We start from the raw sequence: 20,145 nt of genomic DNA on the forward strand, positions 1-20,145 counted from the left end.
TAATAATGATACTGACTATCATGCAGTGAGTGCTTCTTCTGTGCCAGGCACTGTGCTAAGCAAGTCACCTGACACCAACAGTCCTACTTTAAAGGTGAGGAAATGGAGTCCTAGAGAAGCTAGATAATCTGCCCACTCATAATTAACAGAGTCTAGATTCCAGCCCCAGCCTATCAGACCCCAGAGTTGAAGTGTTTGGGTTTTATTTGTTTTTTTTTTCCCATTTCTTAGTGTCCTATGGGCTCTTCCTTTCGTCTGCCTTACTCAGTGCAAGAGTTTTCTCTACCTCCTCATCTATTTGCATGGGATCCAAAATGGCTGCCTCATCTCCAGAGCTTTTATAGAGACTCTTATCTCCAGGACTCCTAATTCACTTGAGAAAATAGGACTAGCCAATGAATTGGCCGGCTTTGAGGCCAGTATCCATCCAGGATCCAATCAGCTATGGCTAGTCCATTCAGCTATGGCTGATTGGATCTTGGATGGATACCTGTCTGGTCACCCCAGAGCTACAGGTACCATAGGCAATTTGCCTGACAAGTCCACCATATTGGGACATCACTTACTATCCTTGAAACCAGAACCCTAGAGTAGGCATTGTAAACCTGCTGCTTTCCTCACATGTAGAATCAGGCTAATAATGATAGGCCCCCATGGTGTTATGAAATTTAAAGGAGATAATCTATGTGAAGTGTAGAGAACGACACAGTAGTTGCTATGAATGGTATTAATTTTTTAATGTTTATTTATCTTAGAGAGAGAGAGAGAGAGAGCAGGAAAGTGGCAGAGAGAGGGAGACACAGAATCCGAAGCAGGCTCCAGGCCCTGAGCTGTCAGCACAGAGGCCAAAGCGGGGCTTGAACCCAGAAGCCGAAGTCCAATGCTCAACAGACTGAGCCATCCAGGTGCCCCCTATGAATGGTATTATTATTCAAGCTGTCCCACAGGTACTTGTGCTGGTCTTCTAGTACGCTTATGTCCTTAACTTGCAACTTTGTTTGCCTGACCCACCCCTTCAGGAATATTTGTCTTAACAATTGCCAAACATAAACGTCCCTGGAAACAAATCCTTTTTTCGTGCAGGTTTGCTAACACCCCTTAGACAACGGTTAAAAAAAAAAAAATCAACTGACTAAATTTGAAGATCTAATTACCTATATCAGTCATTTGATACAGCCATCCCCTCTAGTAATTCGAAAGACCCTCTGCAAAATGGAAGGATTTTACAAGCAGAAGGAGGGTGCAGCAAGGAAGTTATTCGCAAAAGAGAAGAAAAGATGGTTTCAGGCCAGGTCATCTTTTGCGGGGAAGTGAACTGCAGGGGCCTTAAACAGATCACCTCACTCGTGCTGATCAGGAAATTTCAGATTGATTGTTTAAGGGTCCCATGTCTGGGAGAAGTCTTGGTTTGCTGTGATGGGGCAAGTAACTCCATTTTGAGCTCATTTTGAGCTCATTGTTTCTTTTCCCACACAACAGAGGTGGATGATTCCCAGTCTGAAAGCATCAGGTTTATTATTCTAAAATGACCCAAATCAATGCTAGCCGCCTTCTTTGGGAGGGTAGTTACAAAAGCAGGTCTTCAAGGAAGATAGCTGAGTTCACAGACGTGGTAGGCAGAAATGCCCGGCAGCAAACTCTGCCCCTGAAATCACAGGTTTCGCTCCACTGACCCATTTAACAAGGAAACGATTCATTAATGACTGTGAATAACAGGGGAAAAGGATGATCAGACTGAACTTGTCCAGACAACCAAAATGACTTACCGCATTTGCGCGATCTCCCTAATAATGCCACCACAGTGATCTGGGGGATTTAAATATTTCCAGATGATTGCTATGAATCTTAGCAAAGTTCTTCTAGAATCAACTCAAACAGGGCTTTACATAAAATAGGCATTCAGGCTTTCGTTGACTTGATAAAGAGTAAATAAAGAACAAAGAGGCAGTGCTGCATGAAGTTTCATCCAAACAAACAAGATAAGGGATTTCTCAGCCCACATTATCATCGCAATCTCCAAGTTCCAGTTAGGTTATTTCAAATTTCTTATTTGATATTCCCAACGATTTCCCTGCAAGCGAAGGCCACTACGACTCAGTTTTACAGGTGATAGAAATGAGGCCCAGCAACTTGCCACTACTTGCCATTGCTAGGCAGAAGATAGGACAGAGACCCGGTCCCCTGACTCATGTTGGTTCCCTGCCTCATGATATCTCTGTGGTATGTCCTGCTGAAAATTCTGGAAGGAAACTTCCAAGTGGGGAAATCAACGAACCAGTTGAGAAATAGTCAGCGTCCCTTAAAGTGTGCTCCTTCAATCTCTAATGTGCCATGACATTTCGAGACTAAGCTTAGGAATTACTGCTCACCAGATAATCTACCTTGATGTGCACCACATCTGAGATCTGAGCAATTCTACCACACAGAAACATGTACAATATATTAACCGTGTGTTCCTCAAACTTATTTGAGGAAATAAAGAAAATTCCTTTCACGTGCATTATCTATTCAGATCTCACAGAGGAATATTGTTTAGAAAATATTTTAGATTATCTTAAAAACAGCTATTCAGTGACATAAGTAAATTAACTAAAAAATTGTGCCTCATTCTACCTTGCCTAATCCCTAGTTTCTTAGGCCCAAACTAATTTCTAGAAGTAACCCTAATTGTAAGGAACATTTCTGGACATGCAGCCTGCTATTAGGAAGTCTATAAGGAGAGATGAAACTTTCAAAAATTGAAATAGGCTTTAGGAGGGCAGATTAATATAAAAACAGAGTTTCTATCTCCAACCTCCTGGTTCCTTTTTTTTTTTCCCTCCACCTATAGCTTTTCGTGTATCTACAGCTATGTCAGTGTTATGAGGAGTAAGATATTTCTCCTTCTCTTCCTTATCTGTGGCCCTCCCCAAAGAGAACTTTCTCTAATTTGGAAGGAGAAAACTTTGGCTCCTTAGAGACCAGCATCTTATATGCAGTGTAGAAAGGTCACCCTGTGGTGGCCAGGAACACTGACCTGCAGTGGTAAGGAAAAAGGGACTGTAACTTACATGCCCTTCAAAAAACCTTATCAAGCATCAATTAACCAACCAACTGAAATTTACACATGAACAGAATAAGCCCTTTCGTTATCAGACTTCTCTGGACCACCTTCTCATTAGAGGCTGCATGTTTTGCTTGGGGGAGGCAAATTATCTCAGAGACCGAATTTGCCTTTGCAGCCATTTATATAACACGGGTTCACTGTGGAAATTTTGTAAGCTAATAGCATACACGATAATGACTTTTTTTTAAAGATTTTTTTAATGTTTATTTTTGAGAGCGAAAGAGTGTGAGTGAGGGAGGGGCAGAGAGAGAGGGAGACAGAGGATCTGAAGGAGGCTCTGAGCTGTCAGCACAGAGCCTGATGCGGGGCTCGAACTCATGAACTATGAGATCATGACCTGAGCCAAAGCCGGACACTTAACCGACTGAGCCACCCAGGCACCCCAGGATAATGACTTTTAATAAGTCAAAAAATAATAATAATAACACTCTAAGCCAATCACACTATTGTTCCAGGCAAGGAGAGATAAAAGGAATAAAGTCCAGGGGCACCTGGGTGGCTCAGTGGGTTAAGCACCTGACTTCGGCTCAGGTCATGATCTCATGGTTTGTGAGTTTGAGCACCCCCTGGGGCTCCTCTGCTGTCAGCATAGAGCCTGCTTCAGATCCTTTGTACCCTTCTCACTTTTCCTCCTCTCCCCTGCTCGTGTGCTCACTCTCTCACTCTCTCTCTCAAAAATAAAATAAACATCAAAATTAAAAAAAAAAAAAAAAAGGAATGAAGTCTAGTCTAAGTTTTGTGTGTCTTTACACAAGTTGGTACTTGGGGGAGATGCCATAGCCAACCCAAAGCTGAAGTCCAGCTGCCAGCGCAGAAGGAAATGTCTCCTGTTGCCAGAGCACGTCTTTAGGGAACGACGGAACAAGTGTCGATGGCAACATGATCTTTGTGGGGTCACTTCATGGCTTTTGCCACTGTTGGTAAAAGAGTCACTTTTACTCCTGCAGAAGTTAATTGGCCCAAGGTTTTCAGAGAGCTATTTAGATCAGCAAAACACAGCCTTGCCCAGACGAACATTCTCGGATAATCCTCACACACTCAGTATTTATAGTCTAAATGTCCCCTTGCTTTTTCATGTATTTTTACTGATAAGTCCCCAGCAAGACCTTCGGCAGCTGAGCTACTGAGCTCTTATGTGAGGACAGATGAAATGGTGCCCACTTCCGCAGCACATACGCTAAAAACTGGACCAATGCAGAGACCAGCATGGCCCCAGCACAAATTCACAAAGCGTTCCATAGAATAGATGAAATGACGACATCCTGACACAACTTACTTCATTCTTACCTCAAAACAACATTACTTCTAGAAACAACTCCATTTTTCTGGTCAGAAACACATAAATTAAAACAACGTTGCTTAAGTCTTAACAAGAGGATATGAAATCACATCACGCCAGGACACAGCCCTGCAGCTCCCCAGTTAACTACAAAAGCCACTGCCCTTGAGAGAATTTTGACTCTTCTTGACCCCCCGCCCACCTTTGATATCCAGATTGAATCGTTGAGCCACATTGCCAATTTATGGCACATATTTCCCACTTGGGGAAACACATGAGCTTCCTTGCCTATGGCCATTCCCTGAAGCAGCAGTGTTTAGGGCTCGTCTTTGGCGTCACCCAGGGGAAACTGGCTGCTTTCTGCGACTTTGAGTTTTCCTTCTTACACGATCCAAAATGGCCTCCCAGAGATCTCCCTCCTTCTCAGGTTCTCAGTTCTGAGGTTTCTTCTTCACCATCAGGACAGTTCTCTCAGGAAACAGTCTCAAGGCTTAGGACAACATGCCCCGAGGCCAGCCCCTCCCGCAGCCCACAGGCTGTGGCATTACTTCCTCAGTGGCCCAGGCTTCTCTCCACAAACAGGGTTTCTCAAGAGTGGCGATGGGTTGGGGACTTCCTGAGCGCCAGCTGGGAGACACATGGGGGTCCACAGCCACCATGTCCACCTTCCCCACCTCCGTGCTCTCCCAGCACTCCTGAAGCAGGGGTTTCCCAGGGAGATGGTGCGCTTCCTCACAGCTCCCCTTCTCTGGGAACTGAGCCCTGGAAAGAGCCCCATCATTTGTCAAAACTCTATGGCCAACACTGAGCACTTTTGGGTCACCTTTCTGGGAAGGCCAGTGTGCTACCATCTCTTCAGTCCCTCTCCTGCTCAGAGCAAGAGCAAAATTAATTCCCTAGCCATTACAGAGTGCAGCATTCTTTCTTGAAGATTGTAACCACCCAGGGCAGAAAAAAGCTCAAAAGACTGCCCTTCTTAGCTGCTTGTAATGTCCTCTGTACCTTTACATCACTCTACCCAAGTTAGAAGTGGTACGTTTCTTTCTTTCTTTTAATGTTTATATTTGAGAGAGAGAGCACAAGCAGGGGAGGGCACAGAGAGACAGAGACACAGAATCCAAAGCAGGCTCCAGGCCCTGAGGTGTCAGCATAGAGCCCAATGCAGGGCTCTAACTCATAAACCCGAGATCATGATCCGAGCCAAAGTTGGACGCTTAACTGACTGAGCCCCCCAGGTGTCCCCGAGTGGTACTTTTCCTAAAGTAAAAGTATGGAAAGGAAAAGTGGTCCTTTTCCTAAAGTATTGAATAATATCTTCCAATAACAAATAGTTATTTAAATAATAAAATCAAATACATGTAAAATGCACATAAGTGCTTTATCAGTGTTAATGTTTACATTGTATAAATATAGTCAATATGAATAAACTCACATAAAATGCTATGATAGTGACTATTATTATTCCCATTTTACAGATTAGAAAACTGAGGAAGAGAACAATAAATTCCCTATACAGCCAGTATAGTGAGGGGGAGAGCTGGTGTTGCTTATCCCCCTCCCACACTCTACCTGGTATCCTTACTCTAAGGTATTACTCTCCCTGGGAAAGTTTCTGTGCCAACGCATGTGCATGCGCACACACGCACACTCACACACACGTGGCCACACACTCATTACGTGAGACTTGCCCTCTGGCAGTCTCACTAGTGTTCTTCCTTTTCTAAAACAACCTGGGGGCAAGTCAGTGATCAGAAAACTTGAATTCTAAACATGACCTCCCCCTTGCTCTCCCCCTCTTTATCCTTGAGCCCTGGGGTAAAAAAGGATACACTGAGCAGGCATTCTCCCTTGCACAAGACTCCCCGAGAAAGTGTTGGGTGGTGGAGAAAGGCAAGAGAACCATCATCGGGGGTCCCCATCGTGGACACTAGGTGGAGGCAGGCCCGGTGGGGTGGAGTGCTCCAGGAGCACGGGAGGCCGCCAGGCAAAGCAGGCTTGGGGCCCTGTGCAGGTTCCAGGAGGAGAACGAAATGCTCACTTAAACTGCTTTGGGGCTGGGCTATGTAACAATGTTGCCAGAGGGGAAATTAGTGCTTGGAAGGGTTTCCTGGAGTGACTTCAGACAAAGGCTCTCTAGCCCCCCAGCTGACTGGACTGAAACACACAATAGGGTCAACGAACCCTGTGAAGAAAAAAAAAAAACCTTTGAAATTGGCAAGGTGATTGTGCCTTTCAGTGGAATGCAGGATATTGTCTGGAGGACCCTTCCAGGGTTGTTGGATTCATTAGACTCATTAGAGTCTGTGCCTTTCTTGGCCTTCAACTGTTTTGCAACTCTAGGTTTTGACTTGTGGAGACCTGAGAGCCATGCAAATGATGCCTGTCCATTAAAAGCAAATGAATTTGGTCCGGTGAAATCACAACTGATTTCCAGCCCTGTGGTACAGGCTGTTTTTGCATCAAATAGCAAGTTAAAATCAGCATTTCTGGTTGCCCATGTAAGTGACCATCTTTGGCTTTTCCTTTGAAGTAGTTGTAATATCGTACTAGTTCTCTCAATATTAGCGAGTTAAATAAAGAATTTGACATGGGTCCATTCTGTATCTGTATGCGAGTCATGGTTTTACTTTGAAAACAATTATTCTCTAACAGTTGAGAGTCCACAATTCAATAGCTAACGATGAAATCCTTTCTCACTCCTCTGTTCTCAGCCGTGACCCTAAAATTAGACCAGATGCCGGTTCGTGCTGGCTCTCAGAAAGACGTAGCTTTATGGGTTTTTTACAGCTTTTTATTACTTTTTTATTTTTATTTTTTTAGTATGAAATTTATTGTCAGATTGGTTTCCATACAACACCCAGTGCTCATCCCAACTGGTGCCCTCCTCAATGGCCATCACCCACTTTCCCCTCCCTCCCACCCCCCATCAACCCGCAGTTTGTTCTCAGTTTTTAAGAGTCTCTTGTGTTTTGGCTCCCTCCCTCTCTAACCTTTTTTTTTTCTTCCCCTCCCCCATGGTCTTCTGTTAAGTTTCTCAGGATCCACATAAGAGTGAAAACATATGGTATCTGTCTTTCTCTGTATTACTTATTTCACTTAGCATAACACTCTCCAGTTCCATCCACGTTGCTACAAAAGGCCAGATTTCATTCTTTCTCAAAAAGGCGCAGCTTTAAAAGTAAGTAAATGAAGTTTTAAAAGGTTCCTTGGAAGGGGACTAAGGACCTCATTGGCCATGTGTCATTCATTGGTAAAGACCACCTGGTTCACGGAGGTTGCACCCAGGCAAGCAGGAAACTATCAACCAGCAGCATCGGGCCAAAGAAAGGTCCTGGGGGGGGGGGGGCGGTGGGGGAGGGCGGGGGTTCTGCAAGTATAGCTCCTGTGTGCTAGCCTCACACTAGGAGAGCTGGGACAAAACCTTCCTAAAGAGAAGGGTGGAGAAAGCAAAAGTGCAGAGAGCAAGAAAGAGTTCTAACTCACATCACTTAAGTTACTTGAGAATTGGGGATGTTTTAGTTGATATAGTCTCACTTGTCTATTTTTGCTTCTGTGGCTTGTGTTTTTGGCATTGTATCTAAGAAATCATTGCCAAAAGCAAAGGAATATTATTCAGCCTGAGAAGGAAATCCGGCCATATGCGACAACATGGATGAACCTAGAGGACTCTAAGCAAAGCAAAATGAGCCAGTTGTGGAAGGACAAACACTGCATGATTCCACTTGAATAAGTATTTAAAATAGTCAAACTCGTAGAAACTGAGAGTAAAAAGGTGGTTGCCCAGGGCTGGGGGGAGGGGGAGTAAGGAGTTGTCATTCAATGGGTATAAAGTTTCAGTCACATAAGATGAATAAGTTCTAGAGATGTGCTGTACAACATTGTGTCTATAAATAACAATACCATATTGTATATTTAAAACAATTTTGTGAAGAGGGTAGATCGTGTTGTGGGGCAAGAATATTCCGTCTCCTTTACAGGCAGCAAGAACTCCTGTGCCCTTTAAAGTCTTTCTAGCTGGACAAAGAATCAAATTGACATGAGACAGATTAACAGGAGAAAATAAAATTTAATAGTATTATGCATGGAGAAGCCACATAGACATGGAAATTCCAGAGTCAGGCAGGCAAAATGGGATGTATATGTCATCCTGAACTAAGGAGGATGGGTAGGGGTCTGGGACTTTGAAGGGAAGGAATGAAATTCACAGAGCAATGAGGAGAAGAGCAGATATTTGGTAGTTAGATGTTTTTCTGGCCAGACAGATGAGTCCCTCAGATAAGAATTATCTCTGGTAGTAAATCATTATTCTGGGAAAGACCCCCAATTTAGATTCTTCTGTTTAGTTAAGGGAGGGCCAAAATTTCTCTGGAGCCTGCAGGGTTTTGATTGTCATCAGCTCAGAATAATCATCATGCCAAAGTGACCATCTTTGGGAGGCCTGCCCTTGACCCTTACAATCTCGTTACCACAATAAAGGAAGGAGGAAGAGAGGAAGGGAGAAGGGAGGACTGTCAGGGGAGGGAGGGAGGGAGGGAGGGAGGAAGGAACGAAGGAACAAAGGAAGGTGAAAACAGAGTAAGAAACTTAAAAAAAAAAAGAATTGGGGGCTCTTTCAGATTCCAGCTTTTCATTGCAATGTTATTAACCCAAACCCAACAACACAGACCAGAACATGGCTATCATGATTGGGGGGGGGGGGGGGGGGCGGGGGACAGGCACCAAAGTTACATGGGCAGCTACTCCATTCCATGCCCCTGAGTTTTGAGCTCCTTTGATCCTTCTTAACCTGAGAAAAAAGGGTCAGAGGCAGTGAGCAGTACGTGCCCCATCACCACACCACTGCCCAACTCCCGACACCACCACGACAGCAAGTAGCCTGGTGTCATTAAATAACACACGGGCCCCACGGATCAGCTGGTTTCCATTCATGGTCCCAAGACCACCTGCATCATAAAGCTTGTCGGAAATTCAGGTTCCCATTCTCCACCATAAACATTCTGAATCAGTTGGTGATATGAATGTCCCTAAAAGTTGGTAAGTCATTAAATTTTAGTTCAAACATCCAAAAGAGGGAAGCATGTTGCTTATCCTCTGTGGGCCTTAAAAACCAGACAGAGCTGAGTCAGAACTGGGTGCCAGCTATCCAGCCATGCAGGCTTCTCCCACCAGGCCCTGCTGCCTCTGAGGCACAGTTGAGGTTGAGAAATGAAACCAGCTTGATAAAAGTGTTTTGCTCTTTACCATCTGTTTACCATTTTCAAACCATCTGTTCCTTCTCATGAACTATTTTGGCTACTAAGGCAGTAGGGACTGGTGATTAGGGCTGGAATCTTGACCTAGAATACCAAGATTGAAATTCTGCCTTTGCCGCTTTCCAGCTTTGAAACCCTGGCTAAGCTACTTAACCTCTCTGTGCCTCAGTTTTCTCATGTATAATAACAGTATTTATTATTGTTGTTGTGAAAGGTATACTCATGTAATTAATACTCTTTAATGCAAGTTGTGATAGTTTAACACAGGCTGTGTGAACTCAAATAACAATGTATGCAGAGAGTTTAAAGAGAGCCTCATATGTAATAAATGCTCAGGAAGTAATAACTGTCACTCTTCTTATTATTGCCTTCTCCCCTCTGATTATTTCTTAAGATAGGATGAGGGTTTAAAAAATAATTTGCATGTTGTGGGTTAATACTGAGAGGCAATGGCCCAGATGTCTTCTTAGTCCCCTGGCTTAAACTCCTTCATTTGGCCTTATCAGTCAAGGTCACGACCTTAAAGTCCTGCCCAGGTGCAGTTTCAGTGAGAACTGAGCTTGGCTGGCACAGACTGTATAAGATAAGAACATGAAGGGGAACCCAATTATGTTGTGACTGTGAGATATGTCACTGCTGGCTACTTTTCCCTTGGCTAGCTTTCAGTAGAATCAAAGGTCTCCTTTAATATTCCATCCCCCTGGCAAAAATCAGAAAGGCGTCCATGAAGACTGAGCACAGGCTCCTCAGGTAAGAAAAGTTTGAGACGTCTCCCTCCCACCCTGATTGGACCTTGTTCTTATATACCTCCCCCAGCTTTCCTACCAGATCCCAGTCAGAGGACTCTCTCCGCGCGGAGACTAGTGTTGTGATCAATTCTGTACACCTGGCCTCTTCTGAAGCACTTATAGCATGAATCTTGTCCTTTTCAAAGATGACATCAAGAGGTGGCTATTACCAAACCAAGTCTGTCGCTTAAATAAAGTTCGAGCCCTGGAAGCGAGAATCACTTGAGGTAATAACTCTTCTTGCTGTTAGGAGAACTCATGACACTCACCATGCGCATTGGGTTGGAAAGTCATTAAAACCGCAGAAGCATGTTGTGTTACAGTGCACTCTGTCATGGAACCCCTAGACTCCTCCGCCCCCCCAATGCAACATAGGCTGGTAAGCGTCACAAGTCTCGGAAGTGCCGCCGGCTTATTAAACAGCAAATATTTGTCCTACGATGCTGTGGGCACCGGAGGCCACAGGGGATGTATGAGAACCGTTCTGCGTGGCCACGTGCTGTGCTCCTGATTTGGAATGAATACTGCAGGTCTCTCTGAAGTTTGATTTCCTCATCTGGGACACGGGGGGCAAATACTTAAGTATATTAGTTAGGATGCTTTCTTTGGGCGGAAGTTACTGAGTGCTTTAATAATCATGGGAAAGCCCATCTCATGGAACAGCAAATGCCCAGGTATGCTGGGAGCCAGGGCCTGCCTCTGCTTTGCTTGGCTCTGGCCTCTTCCCTCTGTGCTGGCTTTTGTTTCAGCTATAGACATTCCAGGCAAACATCTAGATACCAGAAGGTCCAGAGTAAGGAAGAAGGATGTCTCTTTCTATGTACCTGTCTTTCCTCAATGAGGAAAACTTCCCCTACCCCCAACCCTACCCAGCCAAGCTTTACTCAGGCCTCCCTGGCTTGAGCAGGGTCACATGACTACCTCTGAACCAATCACTGATGATGGATGCCATGACTGGTTTAGAGTATTCAGCACTTATTCCTGGGCTGAGGGCAGCATCACCTTTCCCTAGGACAACGTGACAGGAAAACAAACCTACACAATAGCAGGACTTTGCAGGCACGGAGGAAGCAGTAACTGGCTGGGGTATAGACAACCCACAGTGTTTGCTCAATACCCTATCAAATTCTACCATGAATATAGGAGATGGTGGATGAAAATGGCCCACCCAGTGCCTGGAAAGTGGGAATAATAATAGCAGTTGACATTTTTGAGGACTTATAATGTGCCTGTCACTTTACATAAATTCTCTGCCCTATAAAGTAGGCACCACTGGTATGCCCATTTTACAAATGGGGAGGCTGAAGCACAGGTGAGTTAAGTAACTTGACCAAGGCAGAGTCTGCATTGAAACTCAGGCAGTTTGACTTCCAATTCCTACCCTCATGCATTCATTGTCTAAGACTTACTGGAATGGTAAGTCAAGTTCATCACCATATCTCTAGCCTAATCTCAAGAACTGTGTCAATGTTAAGGTCAGTGGGATTCACACACATGAAAAATTTGAACACACTACAATACAGCAGCTAATGACAATCTCGGTGGTATAATAGACGATAGAAGTAACCCACCCACATGCTGAGCATAGGGAAGACAGTAGGGGATGATGCCATGTTAAGAACACAACAGGGCCTGAGCCTTGGTGGAGGTAGAGGGAGGCAATGGAGAGCATGCCAGACTGGGGTAGCAGCTTATAGTTCTCAGGAATAAAAAGGTACTTTTATGTGACTTGGCCAAAGGGAAGTGGCTTTGGAATCTACTCGAAGGAGTGGAGAAGCAGAGTAGGGCTCCAGCCACATTAGACTCTGGGAGAAACCTTGAAGGCTATTTTGCTCACAAAACCTTGGACTTCTGAGGTGCATTCCAGTGGACTTCCTGAGTCATACCACTTTTGTGCAAGGCAAACCAAATCCCATCAGTAAACTCTAGAGGTTTCCTAGTGTTCTCATAACTCATGCCTGTGGGCTCCAATCTGTAGTATTTTTTTAAGTTTATTTATTTATTTTGAGAGAGAGAAAGAGCAAACATGAGCAGGGGAGGGGCAGAGAGAGAGGGAGAGAGAGAAAATCCCAAGCAGTTTCCACACCCTCAGCACAGAGCCCGACGTGGGTGCTAGAACTCACGAACTGTGAGATCATGACCCGAGCTGAAACCAAGAGTAGGGTGCTTAACCAGCTGGGCCACCCAGGTGCCCCTCTATAGCACTGTAAACTTCTAAGAGAAGTTTGATATAGGTGGACAAGGCCTGGAATGCCCTGCTGCCCCCATCATGGCAAGATCTCTTATAGATTTGAGTTGGATGAAAACAGGTGCTCAAGTTCAAACTCAAGGTAACTGCACATATGCTCATCTCCCCAAGGATTACATCCCATGCCTGCAGCTTGGGGGCCCAAGTCTTCTGAATGACTGGAGATTTGGACCTAAGCCTCACATTCTTATGAAGAGTACCTTGGGCTTCCCACTCAGAGAGAACACGACAGTGTTAAACACTAGATGGTATTTCCCAGAGGAAACTGACTTGAGGCAGGGAATTTCTCCTTATGTGTTACACCTTTCTCTGTAGCACCAACTTTCATTCCAGGGAAGTATCTCCAAGAATATGTTCTGGGCAGCATTTCAAGTCATATTCTGTTCCTAGGTTGATGTGTTTCAATCATATTGCTAGGTCTAGATCCTATTGAGTGAGAGTTTTGTCTCTTATCAGGTCTTGTTTATGATCTTTTACTTTATGTGGTCTTAAAAGTACTTCCCAAATTCCTTTGAAATCTGATATTTAGACAACAGGTACTTTTCTAGGTTAGCAAATTAGATCCAAGTTGGAGAAGGATGGTCTTTGTCATCAGAGCTGGAGTTTAAATTTAGAGCCTTGTCACTCACCACTGGATGCTTCTGGGCCCAGAACTGAACTTAGGAGGCAAAGACCCCACCGGCAAGACAGCAAAATGCTCCATCCAGGCAGGGTGAGCAAAGCATAAGGAAGTCATCTAGATCATTCTTTGGCACCTAACTGGTGTTTTAAATGTTAATTTCCTCCCCTCTGTCCTTTTCCCTTTATGGGGAGCAAGGGAGGTTCAAATGTAGTAAAAGCGGAAGAGTCCTTGTGTAGTTTACAAAATGCTCGATTGTGCTACTAAATTGCTGTGTTCCTTGGGGCAAAACCTTTACCTTCTCTAATTCCATTTTTCTCATCTGCCAAAAGAGGAGGTTGGATTTGATATTCTCAAAGTCACCTGTATATTTAGAATTATACTTTTATTATACACTGTGTACATTCCCCAAGTTCTGAGTCACAGGAATTTCCCCAATTCATCTGTCACATCCAGGCTCCCCTGTTGTCTCCCTCAAGCAAGCAGGTGTGGCCTGGTTTCTTCTCTTTCAATTTGGCCAGGAGGACCCCTCCTGCTTCTGACCTGTTGTGAAATGGCTGCCGGCTAAGATTAACAAGTACCTACCGACCCCTTAGGGGGGATCTGGCGGGGACCCAGTGATAGTGATCTCAGAATGGTCTAGACTGCTGGCAGTTCAGTCAAAGTACCTGACAGCAAAGATGTCAGCAGAAAGGAATGTGAGGTCACCTTGCTCTGTGGTTTACAAACTGTGGTGTCTCAAAGACCTAAAGTTTCCTCAGAGCCCCTGGAGGCTAAGGGGACAGGGAGGCAGAAACAGATGGGCCCAGCTCCCCTCCACCATAGTGGGTTTACCTCTGGTTCACTTACTTCCCAGGTTTCTTCAAAAGTTTCTGCTGGAACAGTATATTGGCTGAAAACAAAAGAAAGCTGGAAAGTCACCAATTTCATCTTAACCCTTTCATTTTACAGATAAGGAAACTGTACTTCACACTTCAAAAGCCTAAGAATGATTCCTATACCCTTTCCAATCCCACTTTCAGGTAAGTTATCCTAAGAAAGGATTGATTTGTGTAAGTGTCAAGAATGTTAACCATGCTGTGGTTTAAAATGGAAAATCGGTAATGCCCACAAGAAAGGAGTAGTTGGACAAACACTGGTACATCTCTAAACATGGCATATGGGGAAGTCCCATATATCATAGAAGGAAATTATTTATATGGAGGATCATCTACAGTTGACCTGTGGCACTCACCTGTCCCTTCTCTCACCTACCAGCTCTCTCTCTTATGCATGACCTCTACCTGTATGTCCATACCACTGTCCTATCCAACTGTCCCCATGCTTCCATTACCAGTGCATGGGAAGTCTGCTGGGTTCTTGGCAAAACAGGTAACTCCAAGCCATAGTTTTTCCTGATCCTGAATCAGCCCTGCATGTGCCCAGAAGCACACAGTCTTTTTAAATGGTTCCATCCATTTCTGGCCACCACTGCCTACCCCACAGGTTTCAAGTCCAATACTTCAGCCAGAACTAGAATAGACCTCACAGAACCTTCCGTTCTCTCTTTCTGGTTTTACTTTTCTCTCTTCCCACAAAATAAACCAAAAATCTCCTCACTGTTCCTCATATTATAACAAAAAACATTTTCCCTGGATCTTGTCAATCTACGACCTTACATGGCAAAAGGGACTTTGCAGGTAGACATGAAAGGTCTTGAGATGGGGAGGTTAGCCTTGTAGGCTCAGTGTAATCACAAAGGTCCTCATAAAATGAGCCAAGAGGGACAAAGCCAGAAAAAGGTGATGTGACCATGGAATTAGAGATCAGAGTGCTGAGCTGGGAAGATGGAGAAAGTGACAAAAGGCCAAGGAGTGCCCGCAGCTTCTAGAAGGTGGAAAAGTCAAGGACACGGATTCTCCCCTTGAGCCTCCAGAACGCATGCAACTCTCAACATGTGAGTACAGCCCATAAGACCCTTTTTTGACTTGTCACCTGCTAAATGGTGAGGTTATAAATTAGTGTCATTTTCCAGTCACTAAATTTGGAGTAACTGATAGCAGTAATAGGAAACGAATACTGGAGGTTCAGGAATATGGTTGTCATGCCAGGAATAGCCAAACTATCCAATTGTATCATGGTCAGGGCAGAGTAAATACTCTTTTGCTTATGTGTGTTTCTTATCTTTACTAAAATGAACATTTTAGTAACAAAAAATGACAAGTTACTATCTTCGAAAAGAAAAGTCTGATGGACCATTGCCTTACAGTCCTAGAAGGGAGCTGGCCCCATGGCAACAGTGGGGAGGGGAAAGAGTCAATGGGAGATCCAGCATGCGGTCTGGAACATTTCTAACAACCATTATTCCCAGGGCAACAATGTACAGGAACTCTTGAGAGATGGCTGAAACAGCCCTCCAGAGCACCTGGCTTTCCCCACACTGAATGGAGAGGATAAGCAGGCACAGAAGAACAAGAAAAAACTGAGAAAAAAATGCATTAGGCAAAAACAGAAAAATTAAAATATTACATGAAAGTGAATCCTCAGACATTTTATGAATCTGTATGGAGGAGGCAGAAAGAGCAAAGGTCAATCTGCTGGCTACGCTGAGCAGATGCATGGCATGGAGGGATGTTTGCAGCACCTTTTTCTAGCAGATTCTGTGGGGTTCCTCCCATCAGAACATCCCATCCACACCCTTCCAAGAAACAGTCCTTTCTGCAGGTTTTTCCTAGCCCTTTCTTTCCCACCAAAATCTGTCATATTCCAAGGACTGTCCAACTGTCAGACATTTCATTAAATCAATGTCATCAGGCAGAAAGGAAAGAGGTACGTGAATGATTCTAGATCCTAGTTCTAGAGATTCTAGGATTCTAGATCCTAGTTCTAGAGAAAAGAGCTATAAAAGGCATTCTTCGGGGAATTGAGAACATTTGAACAGGAAATGGACAACTGGGGGGGAAAAGGACTATAGACTAGTTATTGGATACTATTATAGAATTATTGTTGTTGTAAGTGAAAATTATGGATATGTGGGAGAGTGTCCTTATACTTAGGGGACTTAGGCTGATTGATGTATTTAGGGATAAAGCATCATGATGTCCGTAAATTATTTTTTAAAAGAAAGCAAGCAAGGGCACCTGGGTGGCTCAGTCGGTTGAGCGCCAGACTTCGGTTCAGGTCTTGATCTCACGGTTCATGGGTTCAAGTCCTGCATTGGGCTCTGTGCTGACAGCTTGGAGCCTGGAGCCTGCTTCAGATTCTGTGTCTCCCTCTCTCTCTGCCCCTTCTCAGCTCTCTCGCTCTCTCTCTTTCTCAAAAATAAATAAATCTTAAAAATATTTTTTAAAAGAAAGCAAACAAACAGGGAAAACTGTTAAGAGTTATTGGGACCAGGTGGAAGGTAGGTAGGTGTTCTGTGTACTGGTCTTTCAACTTCTCTCCATGTTTGAAATTTGTAACAAAAACTTGGGGAAAACACATACACACACATCTGCCCTAGACTGCATTCCAAACAGGGACAATTTATCTATTGAAAAGTGTTAATCTGCTGAATGAATTGTGCTCAAACATTTTTTAGGGTGAAATATTTTATGGAGGAAGCAGCATGGTTAGTAGTAAAAACTAAATTCAAAGACAAAAGATCAAGATTCCCATTCTAGGTTTATCATTTACTAGTTCTCTAACTCGAGTAGCCCTATTTTGGGAGGTTGCAATTCATAAATATAACCATACATATGGCTCTTTCTATAGGAATTCCATTGGCTCTTTCTATGGGAGCCAATGAGTGAGGAAGCTACTTTTGTGCAGAGGTAACCCGATGATACCGTTTTACTAACCGGAATTAAAGCTCCTGAAGGAGTTTTGCATGTCCGTGTTCTCCCTAGAAATTGGTTGAATTGGATTGAGTTTTTTTTTACTCTTTGCCAGAGTCAGGAATAGGATACAGGCCTCTTCTTTTAAGTCACAAACCTCAAGACTCATTTGTTATCCCCAAACATAAACACTTAGCAAATACAGAAATAACTATCTATCTCAGAAATTCTATTCTGGTGGGTTCCATTTTTTATTCTGCCAAAGATCTTAAGATTTCTGATGAAGTTACACAGGCCTCTAACTCCCCCTCTTTGTTTTTTATGTTGCAAAGTCTCTCTTTTACTTAATTTTAAAATTCCAAGATGATTGCTTTCCTCTTTTCTGTACAGGTAACTTCAATTGTCCTTGCTCCCTTCCTTGGGTCTGCTCCCCTGAAATCTGTCAGCACTAAATATCTATCACCACAGCACACACACCGCAGGGGTACACACCCTCAGACAGACACACACACACACACACACACACACACACACACACACACACACAAACATATGCACCTAAACAGACTCATACATTTGAAGACCACACTCAAATCCCAGAGGTTGAGATTGTCCTCAAATATGGTGGGTCAGGCAGCCCTGGTGACTCTTTAGGTTAAGTATCCAACTCTTGATTTCAGCTCAGGACATGATCTCACAGTTTTGAGTTTGAACCCCCGTTGGGCTCTGCACTGACAGTGTGGAGACTGCTTGGGATTCTCTCTCTCCCTCTCTCTCTGACCCTCCTCCCCACCACCACCACCCCCCCCCCTTGATCTCAAAATAAATAAATAAACATTTGAAAAGAAAACTCACGGTTCAATGAGTCCCTCCAAACCTTATAAAATTATAACATCTAGATAAACTTCTCAAGTTTGGACCAACTGATGTGAAGAAGGTCAATGTCATATTTGTGTTTATTTTTTTAACCTAACTTATTGTCAAGTTAGCTAACATACAGTATGTATACAGTTATGCTCTTGGTTTCAGGATCCCCATGATTCATCACTTACATACAACACCCACTGCTCATCCCAACAAGTGCCCTCCTCAATGCCCATCATCCATTCCCCTATCCTCCCCATCAACCCTCAGTTTGTTCTCTGTATTTAAGAGTCTCTTATGGTCAATGTCATTTTTTTTAAGTCTCATCTATAGAATATCTTTCAGGATATGGATTTTTGGGTTTTTTTTTTTAACTTCACAGGACATGTATTAATTGAAGCTTCTTGTAGAATGTTGGCTCTGTCTACTTTGCTCAACTTCTCTGTATTAGTAGCAGCAGCATTTAAAAAGCATTTGTATCTCCAAAGTAGTGTTCTTCTTAGCAGTTGAACTCCTTGCTCCTCCAATCATATACTTAGGCTTAATAAATAATTTCTCCATATATATGTTTTTAAAACAGTAAGCTTCATCTCATACCTCTGGAATTACTAACCTCTAAAAGGATTGAGTCTGGAATAATGATGTTTTACTGTATTGCTTATGTAACTGAAGATCAGGGTGTTCAGTCAAGATTAAGTGAGATGGGGACACCTGGGTGGCTCAGTCGGTTAAGCATCTGACTTTGGTTCAGGTCATGATCTCACAGTTCGTGAGTTTGAGCCCAGCATCAGGCTTCGGATCTTCTGGCTCTGCCCCTCTCCCACTCTCTCTCTCTCTCTCTCTCTTAAAAATAAACATTTAAAAGAAAAGATTAAGTGAGATTGGAAATTATCACAGATGCTATAAGTAGAGCACTGCCAGGAAGACTAAGATTTCAGGAGTGACCTGTCTAGTGTGCAAAGCAAAGAAACAAAGAACTGAACTAACAACCCACCACTATTTACTTAAACGCTAAGGAAAACACTACAAATCTCAAAGTCTGATGGTCCCTGACCTGCCTTTTGAAACTAGTTTAAGGGTATCCTGGCCTTTGCAGCTCCAGAGAAGGAGAAAGGAGGGAAGTATACCTCCAGGACCATCTAGCCCCTCCAGAAGTTCATTGTATTTCTGATCAGTGCTCTTTGGGAATTTTTTCTCAAGAAAACAAGGTATGAAATTCAGGAGATTTTTGACATTTATGTTCATAGTAAAAATCAATGGATTCTTCCAGTTTATATACACAAGTCCCTATTAAAAGGCAAAAATGACATATTCAAGGTCAATACTAAAACTGCTCTTAGGCATCGAGTTGAGTACTTGCTTCCCTAAACTATAAGACCAGACATGGCACAAAGCAAGGGCTGCAGTAGGGATGATTTCCAGGATACACACAGTCTTTGATATGTCATTTTATTTTATTTTTTGTTACATGGATTTCTGCCTTTTTAAATGAAACAAAATGACTTATCAGAGAAGGAGTGCATAAAAATAAAATTGTATAATGCAGATCAATTACGAAGGCTAACCAGACTTTGCAAATACCTGCTAGAAACCAGGAAACAGAAATGAGATGAACAAAGGCAAAGACAAAAGTTTTACTACCTGTGACATAATCTTTTCCAGAAAGACTCGATGCTGTTTCGGTCAAGAGGCCAAATTTGAAGACATGATGCAATTCTCAATTTGTTACTGACTCACCTTGCAGCCTAAGACAAGTCACTTATCTCTGTGCCTTGGGAAGGACTCTGGTGAGTAATAAACAAATAAAAACGGAAAGTCCTCTATGAACTAAGAGGCACCTCCTATCTACAGAAGTCCCAGGAAAAATTCGGGAAGATTTGGGATTCCCCACCCCTCAGCCCTGAAAGTCTAGAACTTCCCTGTGCTAGACAGTCCCCAGTCATGAAGACTCAGTCTAGCATGTTTCCAGAGGACTCCCACAACCCTAGATTTCCCCCAGCAAACCAGTGCATATTTAAACATTTTTTTTTATTTTAGAGAGAGGGAGCATTTGGGGGAGGAGCAGAGGGAGAGGGAGGGAGGGAGGGAGGGAGGGAGAGAGGGGGAGAGAGAGAGAGAGAGAGAGAGAGAGAGAGAGAGAGAGAGAGAGAGAGAGAGAGAATCTCAAGCAGGCTCCATGCTTAGTGCAGAGCCCA

The 20,145-nt window shown here is 43.6% G+C and overlaps 1 long non-coding RNA gene across 1 annotated transcript; it reads left to right on the forward strand.

The window, feature by feature from the left end:
- The first annotated feature begins 7,327 nt into the window (after positions 1–7,327).
- Positions 7,328–19,934, forward strand: LOC131518163 (uncharacterized). The gene is made up of 3 exons (XR_009264956.1): positions 7,328–7,563; positions 14,244–14,314; positions 19,613–19,934. It is a non-coding gene; the product is annotated as an uncharacterized LOC131518163 (long non-coding RNA).
- The last annotated feature ends 211 nt before the right edge of the window (positions 19,935–20,145 follow it).

This window comes from Neofelis nebulosa, chromosome 7, assembly GCF_028018385.1.
Source record: "Neofelis nebulosa isolate mNeoNeb1 chromosome 7, mNeoNeb1.pri, whole genome shotgun sequence".
NCBI lineage: Eukaryota > Metazoa > Chordata > Mammalia > Carnivora > Felidae > Neofelis > Neofelis nebulosa.